At 40.4% G+C, this 20,237-nt stretch overlaps 1 non-coding gene across 1 annotated transcript; it reads right to left on the bottom strand.

The window, feature by feature from the left end:
* Positions 1–4,901: 4,901 nt before the first annotated feature.
* Positions 4,902–5,008, bottom strand: LOC141616538 (small nucleolar RNA R71). The gene has a single exon (XR_012530881.1). It is a non-coding gene; the product is annotated as a small nucleolar RNA R71 (small nucleolar RNA).
* Positions 5,009–20,237: the final 15,229 nt, after the last annotated feature.

A 20,237-nucleotide genomic window follows, 5' to 3' on the forward strand; every position in this document is an offset into this window, starting at 1 on the left:
TGAGCACATTAATTCACAAGTTCCATTGGGTAAAGTATGATAACTCCGCCCAAGGATATGAATGGATGATCAAGGATGCCAATTCGATTTTCTTGCCCGGGAAAATATGCCGAATTTCCACTCGCCAAAGCCACTACCTTATCCACGTCTCCAAGCTTGCCAAGAACATCATCAACCAACAACTAAATCCGATTGAAGAGCCCTCCTCCATTGTTGTACCGACTTATCCCTTTTCCTACCAAAAATTCACAACAAATGACCCAAATGTTGTGAAAGGCAGTGACTATTTGACCAAGTTAATGAAGCATATCCATAGAGAAGCTTACAAAGATCGGATGAACGCCTATTACGCCTAGTATCCACCACTTTATCATCTTGCTAGGCAAGGACTCCTTGATCCTAAGAGTCCTTTACCGGATTGGGTGGATAAGAAGGTGTTCTTTCCTCAAGCTTCACAAGATGAAGAAAGGGATTTCCGGGGAGCTAGGAGTTAGGAGGATGTTGATGATGAGGATGGGGAAGGTAGTGAATCAATCCATGATGATAATGAGCAAAGTTCAAGTGAAGAAGAAGAAGATGATGATGATGAAGCCTCCGGGTCTATGGAGGAAGATGATGATGATGATGATGATGATGATGATGATGATAATGATGATGATGATGATGATGATGATAAAATGAGTGAAAGTTGATTTTTGACAAAGCATGAAGAAGGACGACACAAATGCGGGGTTGATGGCTTACATTAGCATCTCAACCTATACCATTGTGAGTCTTCTACCCCTCCTTTTGCTTTGTTTTTATCTCATGTTTACATAACTTGCATGACTTGTATAACTTGTAGTTTGGAACATTTAGAGTCATTTTGGACTATTTGATGGCTAAGAGTTTTTGAGTCCTAGCACCATCAAAGAACTCACACCTCGGCCAAAATGACAAAGTGACTTTCATGCATTGCATTGCATGCCTTGTGAATAAACTTCCCTATTTTTGCACTAGAGATAGTGTTTTATTTGGTGGGGAAGTTCATTCATAGGCAACCCGAGTTAATTTAAATTAGCTCTCCGACCAATCGAAAGCATGCATCATATAGCATAGTTTAGTTTGCATCACATGTAAATACGCATCATATATAAATATATTCCATGTACTATGCATTTAGTGTAGAATCATGCATTTCATATAATATCATGCATTTGCATAATTTTCTATCGTTTTGTCCATTGAGGACAATGTCCATACTAGTGTGGGGATGGAAAATTATAACATTTAACATTCTAACATCTAACCCTTATTTCAAAAATGATAAAAATTTTAAAAATTCCAAAAACATGTTCTTTCCTTTGTAGTATAGAATTGTATATATATGTGTTTGTTTGTCACTCTTATCACATTGGGACGACTACGCCACATTCGAGGCATGAAGGATATAGAAGACCGCATGGTATGATCTTTCCAAATCTCCTTTCTCCTTCTTATATGTTAATGACCATGTGGCTACATTTTGATTGATGCGGCATGAACCTTTGTGTTGTTAAGAGTTTACATTTAGTTTATATGGCATATTAGTTGATAGAAGCATATGCATTAGAGTTGTATATATGTTAGTTGCATCATGGCATTTAATTTGCATAGTAGAAAACTTTTGTGAAAATGCCTATTTGGGAAGTTTGACAAGTGTATATAAGGCCCTTGTAGATCATTTTTCTCCTTAAAACTTTGTTTGCTAGAATACTCTCAAGACACCCTAGGATATTTCATACTAGTATCTTTTGTCCCATGGTCTAAGGCCTAGTCAAGGGTTTGCATGTGTGTCATTTATCCAACCTTATGATGTGATATGGACTTGATCCACTTATCTAGGGGGCCTTGATTGACTTGGTGGTTTGGCAACCCAAAAATACTTTTCTCTAATAAGTTTGAAAGTACTCATTCAAATTTTTTTGTGATGTGGAATCATTTTTATTGCCAAGGAAACCTCAAATGTTTTGAATTGTTGAAATGCCGAAAAATTTGATGGAGGAGTACTACTTCAATGTGCTTTGGTGCAAGATCCATTGAATTGGGCCCCTACACGGTTGTGAATTCGGCCGCCCAAAGACAAAGTGACTATCACCTTAAGAGCTATTGTCTAGAGGTTAACCGGTTGCCTAATAAGCGATTGACGAAAGCAAAGGACAATTGCAAATGAGGGACAAACCCCATCTCAAAGTTTTGAAATGTGAAATGCGGAAGTTAAATTTAGGTCAAATTTTGAATGTTAGTCAAATCCACTATTCTTGTTTTAATTAACTTGAGCACTTTATTCCCAAAAATCATTTTTGTTATGCCACCTTGTTGAGCTTGGGACGATCCTTGGCCTTTACACTTTTAGAGAATCCGAGATTTGTCATGTCATATGCCACTAACATCATAAGGATCATTGATGTGACCATAATTAGCGCATATTTAGCCCCCAAATTAGCCTTGTTCCCATGCTTTTTAGTGCATATTTGGGTCATTTATTATCTTTAGTTCTTTGTTTTGCATATTCTTTGAGATTTTGATCCCTTGGTAGGAAAGGAGTAAGAATCTTGCATTTTCATGGCAAAACAAGACTAAATTGATCGAATTCAATGACCAAGCATCAAGGAGAGACAAGATTAGAAGGCCTTTGTACATATGATAGTAGATGAGCAATGTTGAGAAAGGATCCTTGAGTCCCCAAGGAAATCCCCAAGGAATTTATGAAGAAAAGGGAAGAAAAGAAGAAGAAGCCTTGCTGAGGCACAATCCGTGCGGATTGTCCCCAATCCGGCCGTCCTCCAGCTGCAGAATCCGTGCGGCTTTCCACCAAGACGCTCGGATCCCACCTCCACAATCCGCCCGGATTCTCTTGAATCCGCTCGGATTCCATCGCCAGAATCCGCCCGTCCCGACCCTAATCCGCCCGGATTCCAGCACAGCGCGATTTCCACTTCTCCAAGCTACGAAGAAAGAAGCCCTTCCTTCGGAAAATACCGGCTCCTCCCTGCTCAATCTAAAAAGTGTAATTACTAGTTTAGCCCTTAGTTAACCCTAATGCATCCCCCTAATTTCCACTATAAATACCTCATTAGTCTAATTAGAAGAGCATGTTCTTCTTATCAATAATTAGAGTAGTTAATATCAACAAAATCTCTCCTTAGTTTTGTAATCAACAATTAATCAAGTTCTAATACAAGTTTTATTTCCTTAATCTCTCTTTTGTTCATCCTTTATTTTGGGTAATTGAAGATTATTTGGGTTATTATTAAGAGATTGACAACCTCTCAATCAAGCATCAAGTACTTCTTTTATCTTTGCTTTATTATTGGAATCATTAGTAGGTATAATTCTCTTAATCCCTTTTTAATTATTGTTAATTACTTTCATTTATTCATCATGTTTCATTTTGTTGGTATGATTGACAACCTTGCTAGCATGATCAACATGATAATGAGTGAGTAGTCTCTTAGCTAGGGTTAATGGGTGATTAGGGGAAACCAACATGGGAAACCAACATGGGGAATGATTCATGCTTAAATTAATATGCTTTCATGTTTTATTTGCTTGGTTGCTTTGATCTCAACTCTTGCACATGTTATGTTTGATGAAATGCTAAGCCTATGAATCCTTGCATTTACTATCATCACCTATCTTTTCAATGAGACTTGTAAGACATAAACCAACTCGAGTCTCATTAGACCATGCATGTTGTTGAGTAGGGAAGATTAAGTCGACTTGTAGGTGTTGTACAATCTAATCGATTCGGCTCCGGGACCCAAATTTTCCTAGGATTGTAAGATATAACCCAACTCAATCCATCACAACAATAATTGCTTGCTTATAATTTGAGAACATGTTTGTATGATCAATTCCCATGATTCCCCTATGATCCCATGACACCCTAGTGCTTTTTAATCAATTGTTTACACCCCTTTAATTCATCTTGCTTGTTTATTTACATTGCTATTTTAGTTAGTGACCTTCTACATCAACCCAAATTGTGACACCCCTAAGACACCACTAGTTTCAATAGAAATCTCATTTCAATTCCCGTCCCTTGGGATCCGACCTTTACTTGCCTCTTTACTAATTGTAGAGTTGTTTGTGAAGCTATAAATTGTGTTTGGATTCGGACGTGACCCAACGACCACACCTTTAAATTGTGAACACGAAACGGACCGATCAAAAATGGCGCCGTTGCCGGGGACGGTGTTAGCTTGATTTAGATTTCTTTTTATTGTTATTAGTTGTGTCTTTCTTCGCCTTGGGGAAGTAAAACTCCTCAAGGTTTGTTCTAATTGTTTTCGAGTTGTTTGATATTTTGCATGTCTAGGAGGTCACAAGGTGATTTGTTACCTTTTGACCGTGAAATCGAAAGAACCTTGACGAACAATAGGAGACTTGTTAGGAGGAATTTGAGAGGTATTAGTGAAGTTGTTCAACCAACTATTGAGTTCGTCAACCCTTTCGCAATAGAAGGAGAGGAGAACCCATTACACAATACCCCACAAAATCAACCTACAATGCCTAAATTCTCGTCACACTCCGTACCCACCGAGGAGAACCTACCAAATGGTACTCCTACACCGCAACATCTAACCGGAAATTTTATTGCCAAATCCGCCTTCATCCAATTAGTTGAAAGGAGCCAATTTGGGGGGATGCCTAGTGAAGACCCTCATTCTCATATGGAAACCTTTTGCGACTATTGTGATGCAATCTCTCAAACGGGTGTGACTCAAGACCAAATTAGATGGGTCTTATTTCCTTTTTCTCTAATCGGCACCGCGAAGCAATGGTTGAAGGGCCTTGACAAGGCCACCCTCGGAATAGATTCTTGGAAGAAGTTGGCTCTAGCTTTCTACAAAAAATTCTACCCACCGGAAAAGACTAACATGCTAAGGGCTCAAATTACGGGTTTTAAGCAAAGGGATGAAGAATCTTTGTATGAAGCTTGGGAGCGGTTCAAGGGAATTTGTCGCTCATGTCCTCACCATGGACTTAGCGAATGGTTCTTGGTACAACAATTTTGGAACGGTCTATATGAGGATTCAAGGAACATTCTCAACATGGGATCAAATGGAATGTTCACCGAAGTTGATGACAATCAAACATGGAACAAGATTGAGGAAATGGCGGTCCATAACTCACAATATAGTAGACCTCGCAAGGCTACTAGAGGAAGAAAGCATGAAGTGGACTCCGTTACTCAATTGGGTGCTCAACTTAGTGCTCATATTGACACAATCAATTTGAAATTTGAAAAAGCTATGGCTAGACTTGAAGAAGTCTCAAAATCACCAAAGCATCATGTTAATGCCATGACGGCATCCTCATCAATCCCAAGTGGGATATGTGAGAATTGTGGAACTTTGGGACATGACCAAGGTGAATGTAGGGGAACAAATGAACAAGTGAATGCTTTCCAAGCATACAAGAGTGGTACCCCTTATTCCAACTATTACAATGAAAACACCAAATTCCATCCAAATCTCTCATACAAAAGCCAAAATGTTCAAAACCCTCAAACAACATACACTCCACCACCCATGAGAAACCAAAATCAAAGACCCTTTTACAATCAAAACCAAGGTTACCAAAATCAAAATCCATACAATCACCAAAATGACCAAGGTTTTGATGTCCAAAAAGCGGTCCTCCAAATGCAAAAGAATCAACAAGAATTTTTCACTCAAATGCAAAAAGATAGTCAAGCAAAGGAAACCACCATCAACAACATCCTAGCTCATACCAAGATGTTGGAAACACAATTGACTCAACTAGCATCTTCAAGCTCACAAAGACAAAAGGGGCAATTACCACCTCAAAGTAATCCCCCAAGACATGAAACGGTTAGTGCCATTCACTTGAGAAGTGGTACTAGGTATGAAGCACCGAAGAAGCAAGTTGAGGATAAAGTTGTGGAAGCTAGTGAAAAGGAAGAAATTGTGCAAAACTCCAAGGATGGAGAATCATCAAAAGAAGAAAGTTCAAGGAAAGATGAAGACAAGGTCAAGGAGAAGGAGCCCATTGTGATTAGACTTCCTTTTCCTAGTCGTCAAGCCAAGCCCAAATTTGATGATCAACTTGGAAAGTTCATGGAAATTGTTAAGAATTTGGAAGTCTCAATTCCTTTCACGGAATTAATCAATCACGTGTCGGCCTATGCGAAATACATGAAAGATATCCTCACAAAGAAGAAGTCGATCTGGAAACTTGAGACTATCGCCTTCACTAAGGTGAGTAGTGCAATACTTCAAGGGAGTTCACCTCCAAAGCTAAAGGATCCGGGAAGCTTCTCAATACCGTGTACCATTGGCGACACAACGATCAACAAAGCCTTATGTGATCTAGGGGCTAGTGTGAGGGTCATGCCGTACTCGGTGAGTAAAAGGTTGGGGATGGGAGAGCTTAAATGCACCAACATCACACTCCAAATGGCCGATAGATCGACAAAGACACCATTAGGGATATGGGAAGATGTCCCCGTTTAATTGGGAAGTTTTTCATCCCGGTGGACTTTGTCATTGTTGATATGGAGGAAGATTCCAACATTCCAATCATTCTAGGAAGACCTTTCCTACACACCGCGGGTGCGGTGATTGATGTGAAACATGGTGAGCTCACTCTAGAAGTGGGAGATGAAAGCATAACCTTTAATCTTGACAAGACTATGAGAGCTCCTCATTTGCATGAACCATGTTTTATGATTGATCATTATAGCCGAAAGGATGAAAGGAAGAAATCGGAACTCCAATGGAAGAAAAAAATTGAAGATGCTCCATTCAAAGAGCAAGTGAATTGTGACAAGGAAAGCTTGCAAAGCTCATCAAAATCAACCAAAGAAGAAGAGAATGGCCTCATTGGCCAAGAGAAGAATTTGGGAGAGTTGTCTCCATCAAATCAAGAGATTTTCAATGATCAACTTAATGAAGTTTGTGGTCTTTGGGACGACGAATTTGAAGGGATTTTTAATCCCTACATTGGTAATGCCATCGATAAAGACCGACAACAAGGGCCAAGGTCTATTGAAGACCTCTACCGTGATAATGAACAAGCTTTTGATTATTTCTTCAAGGTGTTGAGCAACATCAACAACACCTTGGACATGCCCCCTTGACATCTCATCAAGAATGAGAGTTTGGTGGAGTCCTCCCTAAACCACCATTTGTAAATCTTTCTAACTCCCTAACTCGCATTTCAATTCTTGTATTGCATTTTTTGTCATCGTTGGATTTTTATTTGCTTTGATCAAGATATTTGTCATGTTTGAGAGAAGTGAGGGAGGGACTAACAATCTCAAATTGATGTGTAGTGCTTTCGCTTAGTGTGGGGATGGCAATTTCCTAGGCTATCCGTGCCTTAGTAGTGCCCCCACAATGAAGAACACAAGATTTGAAGAAGAATAGGAGGTTGATAAGGGATATGCATTGTGCACGGATGGAACTGAATCTGGGTATACAGGGGTAGAATCCGAGCGGATTCAAAACAATCCGCCCGTCTTCATGCAATCCGAGCGTACTGGGTTGAAGACACACGTCCCTATAAGCTGAAATTTTGAAAGATTTTTTACTGTAAGAGAATCCGGGCGTCCTGAACTACAATCCGCCCGTCTCTGGGAATCCGTCCGTCTTGGATAGAAGACGCCCGTCTTCTCTGCTGAGGAAAACAAGGAAAATTTCCTAGACTGAAATCCGTCCGTCTTCAAGACAATCCGCCCGTCCCGTATCAAGCAAATCCGAGCGTCTTCTTCTGAATCCGCCCGTCTTTAGGCGAGTTTTATCAAACCCAGAAAGTGCAGAATCCGCCCGTATTGGGCAGAATCCGCACGGATTGCCCCTGCAGTTCGAACTTTTCGGTCTTTATAAAATCCCTCCCACCTTCATTCATTCATTCATTCATTCATAACACTACTTCAAAACATCAAAACCCTCATCCTCTCCATCACAAAAACAAAATCCCTCAACTACATTCACCAAAATCAAATCAAATCATCCTTTCAACAACAAATTAATCACTCCTTTTTCAATAAAAATCAAAACCAAGCACAAAATCTTCAACCTTTGAGTCGATTTTTGAATTCATAAAGGCAAAGCCTTTCACCTTTAAATCGATTTGGGTATACTACAAATTGAAGATTTTTCATTCTTTTCTTGGTTAGTTCATCAATGGCAAGGACTAAGGGAGCAACAAAGGCAACAAAGGCACCAAAGGCACTTTCGCAAAGGCAAAAGGCTCTTCAAGCAAAGAAAGCATTGGCTATGGTGGTAGCAACACCAAACTTGGAAGTGCAACAACAACAACAACCTTCTATGGGAGCAACAACATCTTCTACTCCGGAAATCGATCAACTCTTGCAATATCCGGAGGTAACTTTTATTTCCAAAACCCATAGAGATACTTTTGCCAAGTTTGCTAGGAAATCAATTCAATCCACCAAATTTATTTGTGAAGACACCTTGGGAAAGTTGGGTGTCCTTGAGCAAACTAGAGCCTTTTTCAAAGCCATGGGGTTAGAGAAATTGTTTGAATCAAAAGAATTGACATACCCCTCCCTTACCTTGGAATTTTTGAGTTCTTTGACAGTCACCAAAGTTGAGAGTAGGGAGAATCTCGAGTTTCATCTAGCTAATGTTAGTAGACGCATTTCCTTTAGAGAATTGGGTGAAATTTTGGGTCTTAGTGATAAACCAAGTTATTTTAAGAATTATGGAAAGTATGACCCCGACCCTCTTTGGGAGGCAATTTCCGGGAGGAAATTTGAGGACTTTCATGCGAGTCGTGCTCTTTTAGTCCACCATCCGGGCATAAGAGTATGGCACAAGGTCATAGGAAACACCATTATTGCAAGGAAAGATACCAACCATTTCACCAAACTTGATTTTATTCTTCTTGAATCGGATTTGAACATTGGAAGAGTACACACCAAGCCTTTCAACTCTTTGAGGCTTTTGGTAGATAGATGGCTCAACATTGATTGTGGGAAGAAGGGCACTACAGTTATTGTCAATGGCGGCCTAGTCACTATCCTAGCTAAGTACTTTGATCCTAACTTCAATAAGGATAACAAGTATAAAGCAAAGGAGGGTGGTCATCTTGTTGATTTGCATACTATGATACACAAGTACAAGTGGGTTGCTCATAACCCTCTTGATACCAAGTATGGATGGCTCACTAGTGAAGCTAGATCGTTCACCTTGCCTTCAAAGATTTGTCGTCTAAGCGTCCACCGGACCAATTATCTACTTCCCCTTTCTAAAGAGCCCAAGTATATTATTCAACAACAAAAGGGTGAACTTGAAATGCCCTCCTCTTCCATTGTCATACCACCCTACCCCTTTGAGTATCAAGAGTTCAAGCCGGAAGGAGTTGAAGCTAGAAATGATTATTTTACTCTTCTCATGCAAGCAATGCACAAGCAAGCCTTTGAGGACCGGAAAAATGCTTACTTGGCTCAATATTCTCCCCTCCTACACTTAGCTAGGCAAGGACTACTTGACCCATTATGTCCTTTGCCTAGTTGGGCGGATAGAGAAGTCCTATTTCCGGGTGCATCTAGGGTCGTTTCGGGTGACAATGAGGTTGCTGGTAATGAAGAAGTTGATGATAACATTGGTGAAGAAGCAAGTGAGTAATGAGGAGAGGATGGTGAAGAAGATGATGAGCAAGATAAGGAAGAAAGTGATGAAGCAAATAAAGAGGGAAGTGGCATTGAGACCACTTCTAATGAGGAAAGTGGTGATGATAATGATATGATGGAAGATTAGCAAGCCTTGGAGACTCCTACCCTCTCATGGTTTGTCTATATCTCTCTTTGTTTTTAATTATTTTCTTGATCATTGTTGGAGTAGTCCTAGCACCATAGAGGACTCACACCTCGGTACCATTGAGGTGTTCTCATTTTTTTGTTCCCATTTTCAAAATCCAAAATGACAAATTAGTTTCATGCATTTCATAGTGTGTGCATGAACAACACCCATCCTTGGACATTAGCAATAGTGTCTAACTCGGTTTGGGGAAGTTAATGCATACACAACGGGAGGTAATCTAAATTATCCTCTCCGTCATAACAAAAACCATGCATCATGTAGTGTAGCTTAGTATAGATTGCATTTAGTATAGAAATCATGCATCATCTTTGCATAATTTCCATCATTTTGGCCATTGAGGACAATGCCCATATTAGTGTGGGGATGGGAATTCTAACATTTAACTCTTATTCAAAAATCCAAAAAAATTGAAAAATCTCGAAAATCATAAAAATTTAAAAATTGAAAAACCCAAAAACATATTTATTTCCCTTTGTAGTCTTGTGTATATATTGTTTTGTATATATTGAGTTTGTTCTATCCTTGTTCACATTGATCGACTACGCCACATCCGAGACATAAGGATAATGAAAACCGCATGGTATGATCTTTCCAATCTCCTTTTTCCTCTTTATGTTAATGACTATGTGGCTTTATTTTGTTTGATGCGGTATAACAATGTGAACTTAGGACTTGCATTTAGTTTATATGTCATATTAGTTGATAGAATCACTTGCATTAGGATGTTTATATTAGTTGCATCATAGCATGTAGTTGCATTTAGATAAAAGTTTTGAAAAGTGCCTAATTGAGAACTTTGACAAGAGCAACTAAGCCATTACAAATACTTGTTCAACTTAAGACTTTGCCTACTATAATGGTTGTAAAACACCCTAGATAGTGTCATACTAGTGTCTTTTGACCCAAGACCCAAGGCCTAGTCAAGGGTTTGCATGTGAGTCACCTATCCAACCCCGTGATGCGATGTGGACTTGGTTAACTTGTCTAGGTGACCTTGATTGACCTTGTGGTAAGGCAACCCAAAAATATTTTCTATCAATAAGCTTGAAGTGCTCATTTCAAGGAATTTTGTCATGTGGAAGTAATTTAATGCCAAGGAACCCTCAAATGTTATGAATTGTTGAATGTTGAGAAATTTAAGTTGTTTTGATGGAGGCGTACCACTTCGATGTGCTTTGGTGCGGGATCCATTGAATTGGGCCCCCACACGGTTGTGAATTCAGCCGCCCAGAGACAGAGTGACTATCACCCCGAAAAGCTATTGTCTAGAGGTTAACCGGTTGCCTAATAAGCGATTGGCGAAAGCAAAGGACACTAGCCCGGAAGGGACAAACCCCATCTTAAATTTTTGAAATGTGAAAGTTGAAATGAGGACAATTTTGAATACTAGTCATATCCACCCATTGTGTATAAAGATTTGAGCATTTCATTCCCAAAAAGCCTTTTTGTCAAACCACTTGGTCGAGCTTGGGACGATCCATGACCTTTACTTTTGTAGAGAATTCGAGACTTGTCATGTCATATGCTACTAGCATCATAGGGATCATCATTCCACCACCATCCGATCGCTCTTGACGAAAGCATTTGGAAATTGAGGACGAAAGTAGTCTAGTTTAACACCATTTGGAGGTGATTTAGTGCCATCCTCTTAGCCTTAGTAATTTGTTGAACTAGTATTTGTGAAGGATTACATGCTCTTGAATTTGTTCCTCTTTAGTGCCTCCGCCACTTGATGAGGAAGTGGCTATTCTTTTGTAGATGCATCCATTATGTGATTTTGTGTGCTTAATGTTTGGATGTGTCGCCATTTTGGCAAGACCCACCTTGCCTTGCAAGAAGGCATCCTACCTCATGGTTGTCTTGTTGTGAGTTGAAGGGGCGGAGTGAGACCCGCTAATTGTCTCATATCGGCTATGTTATTAGGTTAGTTTAAATAATGGTCCTATTCTTTGTCACCTCTTTACTCGGGACGAGCAAAGGTTCGGTTTGGGGATATTTGATGTGACCATAATTAGCGCATATTTAGCCCCCGAATTAGCCTTGTTCCCATGCTTTTTAGTGCATATTTGGGTCATTTATTATCTTTAGTTCTTTGTTTTGCATATTCTTTGAGATTTTGATCCCTTGGTAGGAAAGGAGTAAGAATCTTGCATTTTCATGGCAAAACAAGACTAAATTGATCGAATTCAATGACCAAGCATCAAGGAGAGACAAGATTAGAAGGCCTTTGTACATATGATAGTAGATGAGCAATGTTGAAAAAGGATCCTTGAGTCCCCAAGGAAATCCCCAAGGAATTTATGAAGAAAAGGGAAGAAAAGAAGAAGAAGCCTTGCTTGAGGCACACAATCCGTGCGGATTGTCCCCAATCCGGCCGTCCTCCAGTGCGAATCCGTGCGGCTTTCCACCAAGACGCTCGGATCCCACCTCCACAATCCGCCCGGATTCTCTTGAATCCGCTCGGATTCCATCACCAGAAATCCGCCCGTCCCGGCCCTAATCCGCCCGGATTCCAAAGGCCAGTGCGATTTCCTCTTCTCCAAGCTACGAAGAAAGAAGCCCTTCCTTCGAAAAATACCGGCTCCTCCCTGCTCAATCTAAAAAGTGTAATTACTAGTTTAGCTCTTAGTTAACCCTAATGCATCCCCCTAATTTCCACTATAAATACCCCATTAGTCTAATTAGAAGAGCATGTTCTTCTTATCAATAATTAGAGTAGTTAATATCAACAAAATCTCTCTTTAGTTTTGTAATCAACAATTAATCAAGTTCTAATACAAGTTTTATTTCCTTAATCTCTCTTTTGTTCATCCTTTATTTTGGGTAATTGAAGATTATTTGGGTTATTATTGGGAGATTGACAACCTCTCAATCAAGCATCAAGTACTTCTTTTATCTTTGCTTTATTATTGGAATCATTAGTAGGTATAATTCTCTTAATCCCTTTTTAATTATTGTTAATTACTTTCATTTATTCATCATGTTTCATTTTGTTGGTATGATTGACAACCTTGCTAGCATGATCAACATGATAATGAGTGAGTAGTCTCTTAGCTAGGGTTAATGGGTGATTAGGGGAAACCAACATGGGGAATGATTCATGCTTAAATTAATATGCTTTCATGTTTTATTTGCTTGGTTGTTTTGATCTCAACTCTTGCACATGTTATGTTTGATGAAATGCTAAGCCTATGAATCCTTGCATTTACTATCATCACCTATCTTTTCAATGAGACTTGTAAGACATAAACCAACTCGAGTCTCATTAGACCATGCATGTTGTTGAGTAGGGAAGATTAAGTCGACTTGTAGGTGTTGTACAATCTAATCGATTCGGCTCCGGGACCCAAAATTTCCTAGGATTGTAAGATATAACTCAACTCAATCCATCACAACAATAATTGCTTGCTTATAATTTGAGAACATGTTTGTATGATCAATTCCCATGATTCCCCTATGATCCCATGACACCCTAGTGCTTTTTAATCAATTGTTTACACCCCTTTAATTCATCTTGCTTGTTTATTTACATTGCTATTTTAGTTAGTGACCTTCTACATCAACCCAAATTGTGACACCCCTAAGACACCACTAGTTTCAATAGAAATCTCATTTCAATTCCCGTCCCTTGGGATCCGACCTTTACTTGCCTCTTTACTAATTGTAGAGTTGTTTGTGAAGCTATAAATTGTGTTTTGATTCGGACGTGACCCAACGACCACACCTTTAAATTGTGAACACGAAACGGACCGATCAATCATCCTTACACCCCCATCTGATCACCTTTGACAAAAGCATTTAGCAATTGTACACAAAAGTAGCTTAGTTTAACACAACTTGGAGGTGACTTGTTTGTATCCTCTTGGACTTAGTAACTAGGAGAACTAATATCTATGATAGAGTGTGTACCCTTAAATTTCTTCCCTTATAGATGATTTCCACCACTTAGATGAGGAACGTGGTTATTCTTTTGTAGATGCATCCTTTTACTTGTTTTTGTGTGCTTAATGCTAGGATGCATCGCCATTTTGGCAAGCCCCACCTTGCCTTTCAAGAAGGCATCTTACCTCATAGATGTCTTGTTGTGAGTTGAAGGGGCGGAGTGAGACCCTCAAATTGTCTCACATCAGCTAGGTTATAAATAAAGGTCATAGTTTTAGTCACCTTTTTACTCGGGACGAGCAAAGGTTCGGTTTGGGGATATTTAATGTGACTCGTATTTACACACATTTAATTCCCTAACTAGCCTCGTTCCTATACTTTCTTTCATGCATTAGGGTCGTTTCATATCTTTAGCTTCCTACTTTGCATATTCTATGAGGTTTTGTGTCCTTGGTAGGAGAGGAATGCTAACCTTGCTTATATAGAGCAAAACGGAGCTAAATGAATCGCATCTAACGATCAAGCAACGAAGAGGAGACCAATACTAAAGGCCTAATTCAATAAAACAAGTATTTTGGCAATGATGAAGGACCTCCATGGCTCCTCAACGATTCCCACGGATCATGAGGCAGCCAATTCAAGAAGAAGCGAAACTGACCCTTGAGACGGGCGTCCCAAGCTCGGCCCGAGCGTCCTAAAGAGAAGGACGGGCATCCTAAGACTCGGCCCGAGCGTCCCTTGAGCAGGGCGGGCTTTTTTCCTTACATCATGAGCGTCCAACAGGGGAAGGTCGGGCGTCTCCATGAAGGACTTGGAAAACGTTAATCTTCATTTTAGGGATTTAATCATCATTTAAGCCCTTAGTTACCCTAATACTTGTACTTAGTATAAATACTCCATTGTATTAGAGTTTGATTACCAAGTTAGATTACCATATTAGCATGTTATCTTAGATTTATCCAAGTTATTAATACAATCCAATTACACAATTCAATCTTAATCACATCTTAATCTTTCCTTAATTATTCAAGTGTTCTTAGATCTAGTTGGGTAATTTGAAGACTATTTGGGTTTATTGGAGAATTGAAAACTCTTCATCATTCATCAAGTTTTCTTCTATTATTCTTTGCTTTATATTTGATCATCTTAAGTTGGTACAATTTTTCAACTCCTTACTTAATCTTTGTTTATTGTTTTACTCTTTCATCATGTTTAGACTTGTTAATATGATTAACACCATTGTTAGCATGTCCACCATGATAATGAGTGAGTAGTTCCTTAACTAGGGTTAATGAGGGATTAGGGGAATTAATCATGGGGTAGATCTTTACTTAATAAGTTCATATGAATGCTTGCTTGTTATATTTTCAACTTATGCACATGTTATGCTTGATGAAATTCTTGATTGACAACGTAGCATGAATCTCTTATCCTTTCAACAAGACTTGTAAGACATAAACAAACTCAAGGCTTGTTAGACCATGCATATAGTTGAATAGGAAGAATTAAGTCGACTTATAGGTGTTGTAAAGTCTTGACCGACTCCGCTCCGAGACCCAAAACTTCCTAGGAATTTTAAGATATAAACTAACTCGATTCCACTACAACAATAAATTGCTTGCATCTATGAAACTTGTTTATATGATCTCTACATGATTCCCCTATGAACCCATGACACCCTAGTGTTTTAATCAATTGTTTAAAAACCCCATATGCTTGCTATGCTTTACTTTCATTTGTTTACATTTCCTTTGTTAAGTAGTTTAGATTGCAAACCTCAAACTCAACCCAAATTGTGACACCAAAGACATAGCTTTCTACAACTGATAAATCAATACAATACCCATCCCTTGGGATCCGACCTTTTCTTTCCACTTTACTAAGAGTAGTTTGTTGAGATTATAAATAGAGTTTGATTAGGGAGTAATAGATGACAATTGCTGCCCTCATCAGCCTTCTAGGTAGAAGGCGGCTTGCTCCACCTTAAGCTCTTCAGGGCACCTTACCACTTCAATCACGTTTTTCATCTCTCTTACCCAATCACTAAAGAGTCAAGGCTCCTCACCCCAAGGTACTTGCTTGGGGCGGTGGCGCGAGATGGCGGTGCTCACGGTCGAGGCATTCATCGCCGCGTCTCTCTCCCTAGTGACGTTTCTAAGGGCCTCAATAAGTGCCTCATTTTGAGCAATGAGCCGCTCTATCGCTTCCTCAAACACGCGGGGTGGAGGTGAAAGAGTCCTTGCACGGGGTCTCGGCATTATGTATTTTCAATAAGTGTAAAAAACATCAATACATGCCCCAATATAGGAGACAAATGTGTAGATACCTCATTTCTGCACCTCCCGCAAACCACCCGGTGATGATTGGGCCGCATGTTTGGTACACGGAATGATTTGTGACAGTTCGTAAGTTTATCGTCAAGTGATCGCTCAAACACTTGTGTCTACCGCATAGTCGTCATCTACGCGCCGATACGGTCGTTTTGACAGTAATTAGAGTACATTTGGAGTCCGGGTCAAAAACCGTCTTCATTTTCTAATAACCGTTTAAAATGCCGAGTCAGAATGTTCTGTAATGTTCCGGATATTTCTATTCCATATTTTCCAATCTTTTAATCTTTGGTAAAATATATCCCGAAATTATCATATAAAATATTAAGGAAATAAGATTAATCCGCTATTCCATAATAGAAACACGGAAATCTTTCTTCCGCAGGAGGAAAGTGTAATACCCAGGATATTTAAGAACTCTGTTGACCGACCTTGTTGACCAAACATACCTTAGAGATGAATGGGTGAGGGATCAGGCTTGTAACATGAGCTTTATAGGATTGTTTACTCGACCTAGCTGAGGCTACTCGGCCGAGTATCACCCATACTCGACCGAGTAGAGCCTACTCGGCCGAGTACTCCTGTACTCGACCGAGTATGGCTGCTGTCGACACGTTAATATAAAATGCAAGTTCGCGAGATTCATTTCATTTTCTTTTCCCATTTCTTCGACAGTTTCTCTTTCTCTAAACCTAGCTTATCTCCCTCTCCTATCACCCCCATCTCTTCACACTTTAAGGTATATAGCCTAAACCCCCACCATGGGAAGGACGGGATTCGGATGACGTGTGTGGTGGCCGTCTATGTCACTGCCGATGCATATTGTTAGGTAAGTCTCTGCCTTGCGTTCTTTTGAGTGATTCTATGAGTATAGTTTTGTAATAGGTGGTGGTTATGAATGTTAGGATGCTTATTGGAGTCGTGCTTGGCTGTGTATGGATGTCTTACATGCTTTGCGACGAGGTAGGGTTTTCTACTCAGTTTTACTGTTAATTGTTATGGCATGATTGTTTCGTGATATTTGTTAACTGCTGATCATCGGAGTATGGGCGTTGTTGTGACGGTGTTAGTGTGGAGAGGTTGTGACAGTTGTGATGCTGTGTGTTGTGATTGTGGTGGAGTCACTTGCGGGAGTGGCTTCACACCCTAGTTCGCCCTTCGTGGAACCCGCCTCGGGAGGGGATGTGCACATTAAGGGACAGGGATTTTTTAGTCGCTCGTTGATGAGCTGGACTTGGTGGGATCGGCTGCGGTCACCCACTGGCGGCGTGGATTACCTGTTGTGATGGGTAATCTGGCAGGACTACACACTTCGGTGTGTAGTCGGTTACTGTGTGAGATCGGGAGACCAGGGTGTGTGGATGATCAGCTGGTTACCTTGTTGTTTGCCTTACATTGATTGAGTAATACTGACCCCGTGTTGTGTTTGTAAAACCTGCGGTGATCCATTCGGGGACGGTGAGCAGTTGGCTTAGCAGGTACTGCTGATTGTGGCTGCTAGGAGTGGAGGGATCGAGTCATCACATTACCAGTCTAGAAGAGCTGTGTCATGAGTTGTTGTAGTTTAATCTTTGGTCTTAAGAGGTTGTATAGAACTATATGGTATATGGTATATTGATCTTTTAAACTTGTTCTTTTATTGTCTAATTTGATCTACTTCCTCGGGAAACCGAGATGGTGACACCGCCATACACTGGGATGGTCCTTGGTAAGGCGTCCTGGTGTGCGGGGGTGTTACAAAGTGGTATCAGAGCCGACGATTTTGGAACCTGAACCAATGAATCTAATGAATGTAGGGTGTCAATTAAAATGAACCTGGTGTATGTGCGTTGGGAGCCCCAGCCGATGCTAGATTTTGGGTGAGAAGGCGCCCTCATTTCAAAATCATGGCCACATCGAACTTAAGCCAGACACGGGAAAAAGGGTAGCTAGTGAGAGTCGTTGATTGCTTAATGATGATTGTTGTGTGCATCTATGTTTATGATAATATGTGTCAAGGTGTGTAGATGGAATGGTTGCGATGTGCGACCAGAGGTAAGTTAATCAATTATTAAACAGTGATTGCGTTGTGTAGTGATTGTTGCCTGGTAAATGTGGTTAAGTGTATATTTTGTGAGTAGCGGAATCTGGGATGATGTGTTATAGGAGCTAGACCATGCAGGTACAGTAATTAATTGCTAAGTATGCTAAAAGGTAGGGTGTAATCGTTTCATAGCAAAGTGAGGAATGAAGGTAGAAATGATGATCGAATTGGTAGTGGATGTACAAAATACGTGTTGATATGTGTTTGTGTAGTAGAACTAAGCTCTAATAGTGACGAGCCGGTTGCACGGAACTCCGAACGATGTTATTTATTTTGCAGGAACAATGAAAATTTATGAATTCCTCTTCACTTTTGGAAACTCGACCGAGTAGAGTATTGTACTCGACCGAGTAGACCATACTCGGCCGAATATAACGCTACTCGACCGAGTGTCCGTTTGGTGAAAATCATATTCGCTACTGTCCTTAAAAACTCGATCGAGCAAGGAGGATACTCTATACGGGTTATACAAAAACCCTATTTTGTTCCCTTTCTTTCTTATTTCCGCCCCCATCTTCACCTCTTCTTCTCTCTAAAACTCTATACCCTTCCTTTCTCAAGCTTTTGGGGTCAATCCTTGGTGATTAATTCATTCTCCATTGCTATAAACCAATCTAAGGTAAGGTTTTAAGTTGATTTCTCCCTTTATTTTCAAAATTATGGTATAATTTCAGCTATACTTCGAATTTTCTTTGTGAGCATCTGAAATAGAGTATTCATCTTGCTAATTCTTGGATTTAATCGTATATAAACCTCGTATATGCCCTTGTTTAAGCAATTTCATGGTTTAAAATTTGATTTCTATATCCTAGGGTTGCTAAAAACGAAAACCTCTTTGTTTGATGTTTATCCTTTGGTTTGAGGCAACTCAAAGCTTCTAATCATATAATTTGTAAGGCATTTGGTGATTTTGTGATAAAATTTGTCTTAAAAGATCGTTTCAAAATATGTGTACAATTGAAAACGGACCGTCTGTTGCTATAAGAGTTGTTGTGTCAATCCCCTGTTTAAACTTGTCCTTTTGCAGTATGGTGAATACCAGAGGCTTACCCAGCAAAAGAACTCATGGTAATGTTCAGCTTGAGACGGGTCAGTCCATCGTGAACCCGTAGTTCCACCGGTGGAAGCACATCCATCGGTAATATTCTCTGATTTCAATCACCGTACGGCTTTTGTGGCCCTTATGCGTCGTCCATTCCGTCCCACCCGCTGTCTTAATTCCGGTATTCTTGAGACTTTAGGGATTAAAGAGGACATATTTCACATCTTTAGGATTCTGGGTATGGAGGGGTTATATCACCTGAGGAAGAAAACCTACCCCCACTTGACTTTGGAGTTTTTGAGCTCCTATGTTTATGATAAAAAGGGAAAGACTGTCTCCTTTCGTCTCATGAATAAGGATCATGAGCTTACCCTAGATGAGTTTGCTGACCACTTGGGTCTAGAGGCTGAAGGGGAGGGGTACCTTAGTGATGTGGCCAAGAACAGCGGTGCACCTTCTTACCTTCCATACTTGACCGGCCGACCTGCTCCTAGCGCTAGTTCCATGCTAATTAACTATGTTCAGCATGTTGTTCTCCGTATGTTCTTGAAGATGTTGACCTGCCTGTTGTATGCGAGGGATGACGTGAGTAAGCTTAATTCTCACGAGGTCATGTTGCTTATGTCTTATCTTAACCTACACCGTCAGAAACCGTTCTACTATAGTGCTCCAGTGGTAGTGTGCTCTAGTCTTGAGCGTATGGCACAGTCCGATACCCGACACATTGCTTGCGGGGCCATAGTGACCCGCCTAGCTCAGCGCCTAACAGATTTTGAGGCCCCACCTCCTGAGGGGAATGAGTATGCAGAGATTGTGTCTACCATGGACGCTCAGTATTGGCGTCAGAACACATGGTTGAGGAAGATGGATGACGGGTCTTATGCCTGGAGGGTGAGGGGATCTATGTGGATGGTGCTTCCAGACCCAGCCAATCTCCCTGTGGTTGACCATTTGGCTTGGTGGGAGCCTTGTGCTATTCCTAGGCCTGCGCCCCAGACCTACCTGATTGACCCAAGGATTCTCTTGAACTTACCTGAGCCTGTCACCGTGCCTGAGGGGCAGCA

Source organism: Silene latifolia, chromosome 11 (assembly GCF_048544455.1).
Source record: "Silene latifolia isolate original U9 population chromosome 11, ASM4854445v1, whole genome shotgun sequence".
Classification (NCBI taxonomy): domain Eukaryota; kingdom Viridiplantae; phylum Streptophyta; class Magnoliopsida; order Caryophyllales; family Caryophyllaceae; genus Silene; species Silene latifolia.